A 12,789-nucleotide genomic window follows, 5' to 3' on the forward strand; every position below is an offset into this window, starting at 1 on the left:
GAGGAACAAGATGAAAGAATCTGGATATGGCCTGACGTTATTCAACAGGATTCACCTGGGAAGGACTTAAAGAACAAGTATATAAGTAAGCTATAATAGAAGCTAAGGGCAGAGTTCCCACTGTAACTCAGTGGTAAAGAATCCCACTAGTATCCATGACGATGCAGGTTTGATCCCTGGCCTCACTCAGTGGGTTAAGGAATCGGGCATTGCCGTCAGTGGGTCTCAGACTCAAGTCTTTGCTGTGGCTGTGGCACAGCTACTATAGCTCCGATTTGACCCCTAGCCTGGGAACTTCCACATGCCGCTGGTGTGGCCCTAAAAAGACAAAGAAGAAGAAGCTAAAGGTCACCTGATCGAAATCTGTTATACTACCATTCATACCACTTCAATGAATTTCTTAAACTCTCATCAACTCTTTCAATTCTTACAGGGTATGTCCACAATCCCCTTCAAATGAAATTGACTATCAGATATATTTGCATTTAACCTCCCTTCTCCCCTCTTCCTTTTTTTAAACCGCGGTAATATATGATTTGATGTTCATATTCACCCATGGATTTAATAATCTTAATAAAAGGCTTAGATGGCAGCACTTAACTATTTAATTGTGTAAATGGTCATTATCCATTTTAAAAGTTTAGTGGACACTTTGAGACTTTCAGAGGTTCCTTCTCTCATAAATGAGAATAGTAGTTCGATGGTTCAGGTTCATATTTTCTCTCTCACTCTCAGTTACTATTTGGCAGGTGCAAACAAGGAAGCACCGTCTTTCTCATATCCTGTACCATTATCTCACACCTAATGATTCATAGGCAAAACGATACCACCACTGGCAGGAACTTTCTCCTCTCCTAAGTGTCAGCGGTTGCCGGCTTAACAGAACCCGTGGAAGAGCAGGATTCACCGGCCTAGCTTTGCCCGGTGTCGTCCCGGGTGGTGAGCATCAGTCTAGAATTGGTGTGTATACTCTCCTCACCGGTGGGCATCTCCGTCGCCCATCGACCTGCCAAGGCCAGGCTGGAGCCCCACTGGGGTCTCGGTCATTCACCTGGCCCTGCCTGCTCCCTGCCAAGAACCTACTACCTTCATGACCCCAAAGAAAGCATGGGTGCCCTGCTGTGAGTGGAGCGGAGAAAGAGACCCCGCACCTCAATCTCGAGTTGGAACCTACTCTCCACCATGCCCACCCACAGTGGGGCTCTCACCATCCTCACTGCCGGCGCAGGGTAGGCGAAGACCTGAGCCTTATCTCGGGACCCGCCCGAGCCTCCCGCGGTGCTGATATGCACTCACCTCGAGGCCACCGGCCTTGCGAAGCCTGGAGAACCACGCGCGAGGCTCCGCCTGCTGAATGTTTGCAGCGCACAGACCTGCCTCTCCAGCCCCCAGCCGGCGGCTTTGCTCTGCACTTCTACCCACCGCGCGCTCCCGCCTCCTGGCTGCCATGGCAACAGCCCCAAGTGCCCGGCAGTCGCTGATTGGTCCTATCTGGACAGTGGAAAGCGCCGATTGGCGAAGGCGGAGACGAGGCCGCGCCGGAGGGCTCGGAGGAGGGCTGTGTGGAGCCGTAACGCGTAGGAGCCCCGGGGAGGGTGAGCCAAGAGGGACGTGGCGCTCTGCGACGCGGGCGGCGAAGCCGCGCCCCTTCCTTCTTTGGCTTTCATGGAGAATCCTGTGGAGCAGGATTTGGGTGGGTGAGGTACTTACCCGGGACCAGGACAGAACGCCAGGTATCGCCTCCCCCTCAGCCGCTGGCCCGCGCGGGCAGAGTCCAGACCCGAAAGAGACTGGCTGTCAGTCTCATTTTCGCCCACAGGCCTCGTTTGGATCTAACACCCCGGGCCTCCTCCATGGCGGGAATCTTACTCATATTTGTAACCCCATCTACCCTCGCTATCCTGGGCCCTGGGCCACCAATGGCTTAATTGCTTTTAATTCCACCTTCTCTTATAGTCATCTGAGGGTATCTCTCTTTTCTCCACACTCTTCTCATAGAACTGAGACGTCTACTCTACAGCCCTCTTTAAAGATGGGGAAACTGAGCCTCAAAGATAAACGTGGCTCGAGGATTAGCTTGGAGCCTCGAGATTGGTTTCTAAGCTTGAGTTTGCCAAACACTGGCATCTCACCCTGAGCCTTAGTTTTCTCGCTTGTGAAAATGCTAACTACCTCAGAGTTGTCAGTGAAGATTAGATAAGATTCCAGAAAACCAATACAGAACCTGCTGCATATATGTTAGTAATGGGAGCTGCTTTTTATGAGGAATAGAGGGTAGTAGCTAAGTCACCAACTTGGAGCCAGACTGTCTAGATCAAACCAACTCCATGACTCGCAGCATGTTACTTACGTGCTCTGTTCCTTGCTTTCCTTGTCTATAAAATAAGAATAATAGTACCCTTCTTCTTATAGCATAACTTAATAGAAAAGTGACTGGCACATAGTGCTAGGTAAATGTTAGCCCTTCTTACATTAGCGACTGAGTTAAGACTGTAACTCAGGTCTCTGGGTTCCAAGACCAGCAATTTTTACTTTTACACATCTCTCAACTATATACCTAGAACAGTGCCTAGTGAGTTCCCGTTGTGGTGTAGGGGGTTAAGAACCCGATTAGTATCCATGAGGATTCGGATTTTATCCCTGGCCTCGCTCAGTGGATTAAGGATCCAGCGTTGCCACAAGCTGCCCGCATGGGTTGCAGATGCAGCTTGGATCTGGCATTGCTGTGGCTGGCAGCTGCAGCTCCAATTTGACCCCTAGTCTGGGAACTTCCATATGCTACAGATGCAGCCCTAAAAAGAAAAAAGAAAAAAAAAAGAAGAGGTGCCTAGAGGTTAAGCTCCTTTTTAAGTTTCAGGGGGAAATGCTTGTCTATTTGGTTTTCAAAATCAGCCTCTCAAATTATTTCCTTTATCATCATAAGTCCTAGAATGCTATTGACTTTGCCTTCACTGAAGGTTTAATAGCAGAGGCAAATGCGAGGAAAATAATCGTATTCAGTTTTGATGGAGAGATGAAAACACTAGAGAAAGAGGCTGTTTAAGGGGTTGTGGTGTAGGAGCACTAAATTTCTATTTGAAAGACATGAGAAATATTAATATGTGGGTATTGATTAGTAACCATTGTTAGTGTTAGATCAGGAGATAACACCATATCCCATCACTGTGGAAAACACTAAACTGTAAATACATCAAAGGCAGGAACTATATAGTCCTCTGTTTTATCTACCACAGGCCAAGCACACAGCTGATCCAGGCTATAAAATTTGGGATAAACCCTTTAAGGGGAGAACATGAAAGATCTGGTAACAATCTGTATAGATTATTTCTCTAGATAAGTATTATTTATTACTATTATGTAGTAATCCAGTGGAGAAGAAGAATGGAAAATGAGAAATTGGATTAGTCCAACAACACAATGAAAAGAGAAAAGTAACACTAGTGTGGTGAATGAGACGCCAACATTATTCTCAGCAATATCCTGGGATGCAGGAAGAAAACAAGAAAGACAGGGCAGGAGTTCCCATTGTGGTGCAGTGGAAACTAATCCGACTAGTATCCATGAGGACTCAAGTTTGATCCCTGGCCTCGATCATTGGGTTAAGGATCTGACGTTGTGAGCTGTGGTGTAGGTCACAGATGCAGCTCGGATCCTGTGTTGCTGTGGCTGTGGCATAGGCTGGAGGCTGTAGTTCTGATTCGACCCCTAGCCTGGGAACCTCCATATGCCAAGGGTGCAGCCCTAAAAAGAAAAAAAGAAAGACAGGGCAAACAGTGATGACACACCAAGATTGAGGATTAGGAGAGATCACTGAGGAAGATAGTTCAGAATGTCCTGTGCCTGTAATGCAGACAACAGCAATTCATACTAGCAAGGATTATTTTCTGGTAGAGAAAAATAGGAATGTTGGTAGTGAGCCCTGGAAACATCCTATGAGCTGAGAGACTTAATAAGGAAATGTTACTTTACTTAATAGGTAAAGCCCCAAACTTTAGGGTTTGGCACTGATGGAAAAATCTGATGGAGAGGACTGAAGAACATACTATTTCATTGTAGAAGGGAAAAAACAAGGCTTTGGAGTCAGAGCCAGGTCCCAGCCTTACCCGGATTAAAAACCTAGTTTTGGAGTTCTCTGGTGGCTCAGTGGATTAAGGACCCAGCATTGTCACACTGTGGCTCAGGTTACGGCTATGGCGCAGGTTCAGTCCCTGGTCCAGGAACTTCCATGTGCCATGGAGGTGGCCAAAAATTAAATAAATTTTAAAAATAAAAATCCAGTTCTATCTTTATCAGTTGAGCGTCCTCTGGCAAGTGACTTAACCTCTTACCATAGCATAGCTTCCTCCTATATAACATGGAAGCAATAATAGCTCCCACCTCATAGATTTGTGTGATGATTAAATGAGTTTATGTTGTAAAGCAGAGTGGTGCCTGGCGTATTTTGCCATATGTATATATTTGGGCCACAGCCTGCAGAAAGCTTGATGTGGGATCTCAGTTCCCAGACTAGGGATTGAACCTGAGCCACAGCAGCAAAAGCACTGAGTCCTAACCTCTAGACCACCTGAGAACTCCTAGTAAGTGCTATATTTAATTTTTAGTAAAATATTGGCCTTGGTTTCTCCATCTATAACCTAGGAATATAATGCTGAATTTACTATAAGGATTCAAATGATGTGTGTAAACTGTTAGAGAAGAGATGCTCAATAGATATTATTTCTCTGCCCCCACCCCCCACCCCCACACATCTCTGCAAGCACCCAGCTAGTTACTTTTGAACTCCCCTTGCATTACAGGGGGCTATTGCTCATCGTGGTCTAAACAAGGATAAAATGTCTTTGCTTAATTTCCCTTGGCTAAGATGAAAAACTCAAAATGAGTTTATTATAGGCCAAGAGAACATAAAAGGGAAACAACACCAGAAAACCAGCTGATGTGAAGACTCCCCCGTATTATATACCTTGATATTCCAGGGGGGGAAAAATGGCATAAAGGAGATTCTGGCTTTTTTTTTTTTTTCCTTTGTCTTTTTAGGGCTGCACCCTGGGCATATGGAGGTTCCCAGGCTAGGGGTCAAATCAGAGCTGAAGCCACCAGCCTACACCACAACCACAGCAATGCCAGATCCAAGCTGTGTCTGCTAACTATACTGCAGTTCACAGCAACACCAAATGCTTAACCCACTGATCGAGGCCAGGGATCAAACCTGTGTCCTCATGGATACTAGTCAGATTCATTTGACTGAGCCACGACAGGAACTTAAGATTCTGGCTTTTTAATACTTCAATTATTCCCCATTCCACTTCTTCTAGGATCCCACAGGACATCAACTGGCCAAGTTCTTCACTGGGTTCAGAATGAGGGAGAGGGAAGCAGGAGTACTTACCCACAAGAGACAGTAAGTAATCAGAAGAAAATTCTACGTTGGTGCCAATACTTTATAGTTTTATTAAGGTTGCAGACACAACTTGGATCTGGTGTTGCTGTGGCTGTGGCATAGGCCAGCGGCTGTCGCTCCAATTCTACCCCAGCCTGGGAACCTCCATATGCCTTGTGTGTGGCCATAAAAAGCAAAACAAAAAACAAACAAACAAAAAGATCTTGGGAGTTCCTTGGTTGCCTAGTGGGTTAAGGATCCGTTGTTACTGCTGTGGCATAGGTTTGATCCCTGGCCCAAGAGCTTATACATGCCATGGGTGCAAAAAAAAAAAGAAAGAAAGAAAAGAAAAAAAAAAATCTAGATCACTGGTCAGCAAACTATGGCCCTTAGGCCAAATTAACAAACTGCCTGTTTTTGTAAAGTTTTATTCTCAGCAGCCATACTCATTTGCCTACTATTTGTCTCTGGTGCTTTTGTATATGGTGGCAAAATTGAGTGGTTATAACAGAGAATGTATGGCCCTCAAAGCCAAAAATATTTACTACCTAGCTCTTTACGGGGGAAAAAAAAATTGCTAACCCTTGATCTTGATAATTTACCCAGAACCATCTGAAAATACACCCAGTTCAAAAAGTTTCACCTTAATCAAATCCTCTAATCCATTGCTTCTCATACTTTAATGTGCATACAGATTACTTGAGAGTCTTGTTAAAATGAAGATTCTGATTTGGTAGATCTACAGTGACACCTGAGATTCTGCATTTCTAATAAACACTAGGGTAATACCAATATTGCTGGTCCCTAGACCAAACTTGATCCCATCAGGTTTTTTTTCTTTTTCCTTTTTTAGATATAATTGACATGTAATTATTATATTAGTTTCAGGTATACAACATAATGTTTCAATATCACATATTCAATATGTGTATATTACAAAATGATCACCACAATGTCTAGTTAGTGTCTATCACCACACATAGATATAATGTTTTTTTTCTTGTGATGAGACTTAAAATTTACTCTCTTAGCAACTTCCAAATAGGAAATAACAGTATTTTAAACTATATAGTCACCAGAGTTCCCATCGTGGCGCACTGGAAACGAATCTGACGAGGGACCATGAGGTTTCGGGTTCAATCCCTGGCCTCGCTCAGTGAGTTAAGGATCCAGCGTTGCCATGATCTGTGGTGTAGGTTGCAGACTCAGCTTGGATCTGTCATTGCTGTGGCTCTGGAGGAGGCTGGCTGCAACAGCTCCGATTCGACCCCTAGCCTGGGAACCTCCGAATGCCGCAGGGGCAGCCCTAAAAGGACAAAAGACAAAAAAATAAATAAACTATATAGTCACCATGCTGTACTTTACATCCCAAGGACTTATTTATTTTATTATTGGAAGTTTGTACTTTTTGACGAACTTCACCCATTTCACCCTCTCTCCACCTGCCGCCTCTGGCAACCATCAATCTGTTCTCTGTACCTATGAGTTCATGTTTTTATTTTTGTTTTTTTAGATTCCACATGTAATGAGATCATATGGTATTTGTCTTTCTCTGTCTGAACTTATTTCACTTAGCATAATACCCTCAATGTTCATCCATGTTGTCACAAAGGGCAGGATTTTCTTTTTTTATGGCTATTTCATTATTGTAAAAAGTTAATGTAGGAAAATGTGATATTTTCTTCACCCATTCATTCATTGATAGATACTTAGGTTGATTCCTGGTTATTGTAAATAGTGCTGCAATGAACATGGGGCTGAACATATCTTTTATTTTTATTTTTTAATCTGCTTAGGGCCCCACCTGCAGCATATGGAGGTTCCCAGGCTAAGGGTCAGATCAGAACTATAGCCGTTGGCCTACACCACAGCCACAGCCATGCCAGATCCGAACTGCATCTGTACCCTACACCACAGCTCACGGCAACGCTAGATCCTTAAATCCTTAACCCACTGAGCGAAGCCAGGGATCAAACCTTCGTCCTCATGGATGCTAGTCAGATTCATTTCGACTGAGCCACGACGGGAACTCCCTGCATATATCTTTTCTTTCCTTTTTTTTTTTTTTTTTTTTTTTTTCTTTTTGGCCATCCCACAGCTTAGGGAGTTCCCAGGCCAGGGATCAGATCTGAGCCACAGTTGCGACCTGTGTGCATGTATCTTTTCAAGTTAGTGTTCTCATTTCCTTTGGATAAATACCCAGAAGTGGAAGCTGGATCATATGGTAGTTCTAGTTTTAATATTTTAAGGAATCTTCTTACTGTTTTCCATAGTGGCTGTACTAATTTACATTCCCACCAACAGTGCACTAGAGTTCTCTTTTTTCTACATCCTCATCAACACTTATTTCTTAGTTTTCTTTGATCATAGGCATTTGAAAAGAATGTAGGATTTGCAAATGTTTTCTCCCATTCTATTGTTGCCTTTTTATTTTGTTGATGTTTTTCTTTTCTGTGCAAAGAGAAGGAAAACATTTTTTATTGTTACCTTTTATTACCTTTGCTTTTGGTGTCAAATCCAAAAACTTATCACTAAGACTGATGTTCAAGAATTTATCATCTGTGTTGAAGTTCTCCTAAGAGTTTTATGGTTTCAGGCTTACTTTTATGGTTTTAATTGTTTGAATTGATTTTGCTACACAGTGTAAGATAGCGGGCCTGTTTCATTCTTTTGCATGCGACTGTCCGAACACCATTTACTGAAGAGATTGTCCTTTCCCCAATGTATATTTTTGGCTGCTTTACCAAATTAACTGACCATATGTGTGTATTTATTTCTTGTCTCTCTACTTTGTTCCGTTGATCTATTGTGTCTATTTTATGCCAATATCATACTATTTTGATTACTGTCACTTTGGAATGTAGTCTGAAATCAGGAAGTATGATGCCTCTAGCTTTGTTCTTCTTTCTCAAGATTGCTTTGGCATTTGGGGTCTTTTATGGTTATAGACAAATTTTAGGATTATTTGTTCTATTTCTGTGAAAAATGAAATTGGAACTTCAGAAGTTCCTATCATGGCTTAACGGAATTGAATCTGACTAGTATCCATGAGGATGCAGTTTTGATCCCTGGCCTTTCTCAGTGGGTTAAGGATCTGGCATTGCCACGAGCTGTGGTGTAGGTCACAGACGCCGCTCAGATCCTACCTTGCTGTGGCTCTGGCATAGGCCAGTGGCTACAGCTCCAATTGGACCCCTAGCCTGGGAACCTCCATATGCTGTGGGAAGTGGCCCTACAAAAGGCAAAAAGACAAACAAACAACAACAAAAAAAAAGAATGGACTTTTTTTTTTTTTTTGGCTGCACCTGGGGCATGTGAAAGTTCCCAGACCAGGGATTGAACCCACATTACAGCAGTGAAAACATCAGATCCTTAACCTACTAGGTCACCAGGGAACTCAAGAATGTACAGTTTAACAATATTAATTCTTTCATCAGCACAGAATATCTTTCCATTTATTTGTGTCTTCTTCAATTTCTTTCATCATTGTCTTACAGTATACAGGTCTTTCACCTCCTTGGTTAAATTTATGCCTGGGTAACTTATTCTTTTTGATGAGATTGTTTTCTTAATTTCTTTTTGCCACCCGTTTTTGTTATCAATTCCCTCTTGCTATTTCTCCCCTTGTTATTGTTATCCCGCTTAATTTCTCTACCTTTCAGTAAAACATGTTCCATACAAACATCAACTCCCTGGCTTTCTTTCCCTCTGATGCTACCTCCTGGAAAAAAACAAAACAAAACAAAAAAAAAAAACAGCCTTGGGAGTTCCCTTGTGGTACAGTAGGATCCAGTGTTGTCACTGCAGCAGCTCTGGTCATTTCTCTCCTTGGAACACTTGGAAATCTTGGCATCTGACATCACTCAATTCTAGTCTTCTTTCTACCTTTCTGGATACTCCTTTTTCGGTCCACTTTGCCAACTTATTCTCCATTACCCAATTTCTTTTTTTTTTCTTTTTTTTTTTTTGTGTATGTGTGTGTGTCTTTTTGCCTTTTCTTGAGCCACTCCCGCAGCATATGGAGGTTCCCATTCCCAGGCTAGGGGTCGAATTGGACCTATAGCTGCCGGCCTACACCAGAGCCACAGCAACTTGGGATCCGAGCCGTGTCTGCAACCTACACCACAGCTCATAGCAACGCCGGATCCCCAACCCACTGAGCAAGGCCAGGGATCAAACCCGCAACCTCATGGTTCCCAGTCGGATTCGTTAACCTCTGCGCCACGATGGGAACTCCTCCATTACCCAATTTCTAAGTGTTGGAATGTCCAAAGGGTTGGCTCTGGAACCACTTCTCTGCCCATGGCCAGTTTTTCCACACAGGTGCTACAGGTATTTTATGTTGGACAATTTTTTTTTCATTGGACAGGATTTCCTATGCATTTCAGGATGTTTTACATTCCTAGTCTCTACCCACTAAATGCCAGTAGTGTCCCCTTGTCCCTCTAGTCAATATGACAACCTAAATTGCCTCCAAACAGTCCCTAGGGTAGAGATACTTCTCAGGATTAAAAACTTTTTTGAAGTTCCTATAGTGGTGCAGCGGAAACACATCCAACTAGGAACCATGAGGTTGTGGGTTCAATCCCTGGCCTTGCTCAGTGGGTTGGGGATCCAGGGTTGCCATGAGCTGTGGTGCAGGTTGCAGACGCAGCTCAGATCTGGCGTTGCTGTGGCTGTGGGGTAGGCCAGCAGCTACAGCTCCAATTTAACCCCTAGTCTGCAACCTCCACATGCGTGGGTGTGGCCCTAAAAACAACAACAACAAACCACTATTTGTCTCTTATTGGATGATCCTAGCCAGTCTGTGACTTTAAATATCATATATATGCTAAGTTTCAAATATCTCTGACCTAAACATCTCTTTTGAACTCTGGACTGCCTCCAGCTATGTGTATGACATTTCCATTTGAATGGCCTATTTTTTCAAATATTGTTTTGTTATATCATGCACATTAACACTACAATCAAGTTTTAGGGTATTTCTTGAGCTACCCCAATAAGATCTCCTGTGCCTGTTTACAGTTAATCTTCATTCCTAGCCCCAGCCCCAGGCAACCAGTAATTGATTTTCTATCTCTGTGAATTTGCCTGAATGTCCTATTTTAGAAGCTCAATAAATATTTGATAAATGAATGATTTAATTATCCTAGCCCCTTTCCTATCTAAAACTAAATTCTTGATCTTTTCTTACCTGTTGTTGCCCATGGAGAACATGGAGCTATGCTGCTTGCTGACAGCTTCCAGCTGTTATTTGTCTCAAGATCCACCGCAGATTTAGAGCCAAAGTTACACCTTCCTTGGGGAGGCTCCCTGCCAATGAATGAGCAAGGTCATGATATTAGGATCTAGTCCAACACAGAGCTCTAACTGGCAGTCTTTGCTTTGGAACTCTCCATGGACTGGCAGATTTTGTCAGGTTTGCATCACTGTCTGTGACTTCTCCCTATACAATTCTGCTTGTGCCTCTTTTCTTTTTACAAGTACTAGTCCCTGAGAAACCTTTTGCACACCTAATTCTGCTTCCCAGAGAACCTATTCAGCACTTTTCTCTCTCATTTTTGTCAATGGCATATACCCAGCTGCTCAAGCCAAAACCCTCAGAGTCATTCATGATTATTTGTTTTCCTTCATTCTACATGTCTAATCCACTGGCAAGTTCTACTCAGTCTACCTCCAAAATACATAATCTACTTCCTGCCACCTCTCTTGCTACCATCCCACTCCAAGTCATCATCATTTCTCACCGGAATACTACAAATAGCCTCCGAAGTAATGTCAGACACCCACCTTGATTCCCTACAAGCCATTCTGCACACAGCAATTGAAGGTGATCGTTAAAACATTGCCCCATTCTGCTTGAAAACATTGGCTTCTAAATCAAACCCCTCGCTGTATCTATTGAGGTTCTTCATGAAGTCTCCTAGCTTCCCGTTCAACCTCATTTCTCACTACCATCCTTCTCAACTACTCTACCCTAGCCATGTTGGGGGTTTTTTGTTTGTTTTTATACATATATATATATATATATATATATTTTTTTTTTTTTTTTTGGTCTTTTTGCCATTTCTTGGGCTGCTTCCGTGGCATATGGAGGTTCCCAGGCTAGGGGTTGAATCGGAGCTGTAGCCACCGGCCTACGCCAGAGCCACAGCAACTTGGGATCCGAGCCGCATCTGCAACCTACACCACAGCTCACGGCAACGCCGGATCGTCAACCCACTGAGCAAGCACAGGGATCGAACCCGCAACCTCGTGGTTCCTAGTCGGATTCGTTAACCACTGCGCCACGACGGGAACTCCTTGTTTGTTTTTCTAAACCATTCCCAGGAGTTCCTGGCATGGCTCAGTGGTTAACGAACTGAGCTAGTATCTGTGTGGACGCAGGTTTGATACCTGGTCTTGCTCAGCGAGTTAAGGATCTGGTGTTGCTATGGCTGTGGCGAAGGCCAGCGGCTACAGCTCCAATTGGATCCCTAGCCTCGGAACTTCCATATGCCTCAGGTGTGCCCCTAAAAAGCAAAAAAAAAAAAAAAAAAAAGCAAAGAAAAAAAGAAATCATTCCCAGCTAAGACCTTTGCCCAAGCTGTGCTCCCCTCAGTAGACCACTGTTTCCCCTACATTTTACATGGCTGGATCCTTCTCATTCATTAGAACTCAACTCACATGTTATTGCCTCAGAAAAACCCACTTTGACCACTCAACCTAAAGTAATTTCCCTCTTTCTTCCCATTATTCTCCCTAATAGTACGTGTGTCTGTATTTATGTATGTGGACATATATGAAATTCATTTATGTATATAGATATACATATATGTGCACTTCATTTCTTAATCGTTTTTTGTCTGTTTCTCTCACTAGAGCATGAGATCCGTGAGAGGAGAGACCATATTTGGTTCGTTTTTCACCATTTACCCAAAGCCTAACATAGTGTCCGATACATATAATAGGCAATCAATTCGTATTTGTTAAATGAATGAATGAAAGGAAAAATCTCTTCATTATCTTAGGTCCTCATGTTTGGGATTTTTTTTCTAAGTGTTTTGGCTAAGTGATTTGATTTTTGTTGTAATCTTTATTTCCTTTAGAAAGAGAATAGAAATTGTATCCTCTGCTTGCTGATAATCATAGTGACTATCATATAGGAGACAAATATTAATAACAGTGAATCATAATATCTAGATCCATGTTACAAGGACCATAATATCAAGAGTCACTTACTTTAGTTCCTGTCGTAGATCAGCGGAAATGAATCTGACTAGCATCCATGAGGGCACAGGCTTGATCCCTGGCCTTGCTCAGAGGGTTAAGGATCCAATGTTGCCATGGGCTGTGGTATAGGTTGCAGACTCAGCTCGAATCTGACATTGCTGTGGCTGTGGCATAAACCAGCAACTACAGCTCTGATTCGA

General features: G+C 43.1%; 2 protein-coding genes across 2 annotated transcripts in view; one reads left to right on the forward strand and one right to left on the reverse strand.

The window, feature by feature from the left end:
* Positions 1-1,441, reverse strand: part of NUCB2 (nucleobindin 2) — a 47,236-nt gene extending 45,795 nt beyond the window's left edge. Inside the window, 1 exon segment of the mRNA XM_021083276.1 lies at positions 1,297-1,441. The gene's annotated coding sequence lies outside the window, so the exon portion shown is untranslated.
* Positions 1,581-12,789, forward strand: part of PIK3C2A (phosphatidylinositol-4-phosphate 3-kinase catalytic subunit type 2 alpha) — a 194,094-nt gene continuing 182,885 nt past the window's right edge. Inside the window, 2 exon segments of the mRNA XM_021083275.1 lie at positions 1,581-1,733; positions 5,313-5,398. The gene's annotated coding sequence lies outside the window, so the exon portion shown is untranslated.

Source organism: Sus scrofa, chromosome 2 (assembly GCF_000003025.6).
Source record: "Sus scrofa isolate TJ Tabasco breed Duroc chromosome 2, Sscrofa11.1, whole genome shotgun sequence".
Classification (NCBI taxonomy): Eukaryota; Metazoa; Chordata; class Mammalia; order Artiodactyla; family Suidae; genus Sus; species Sus scrofa.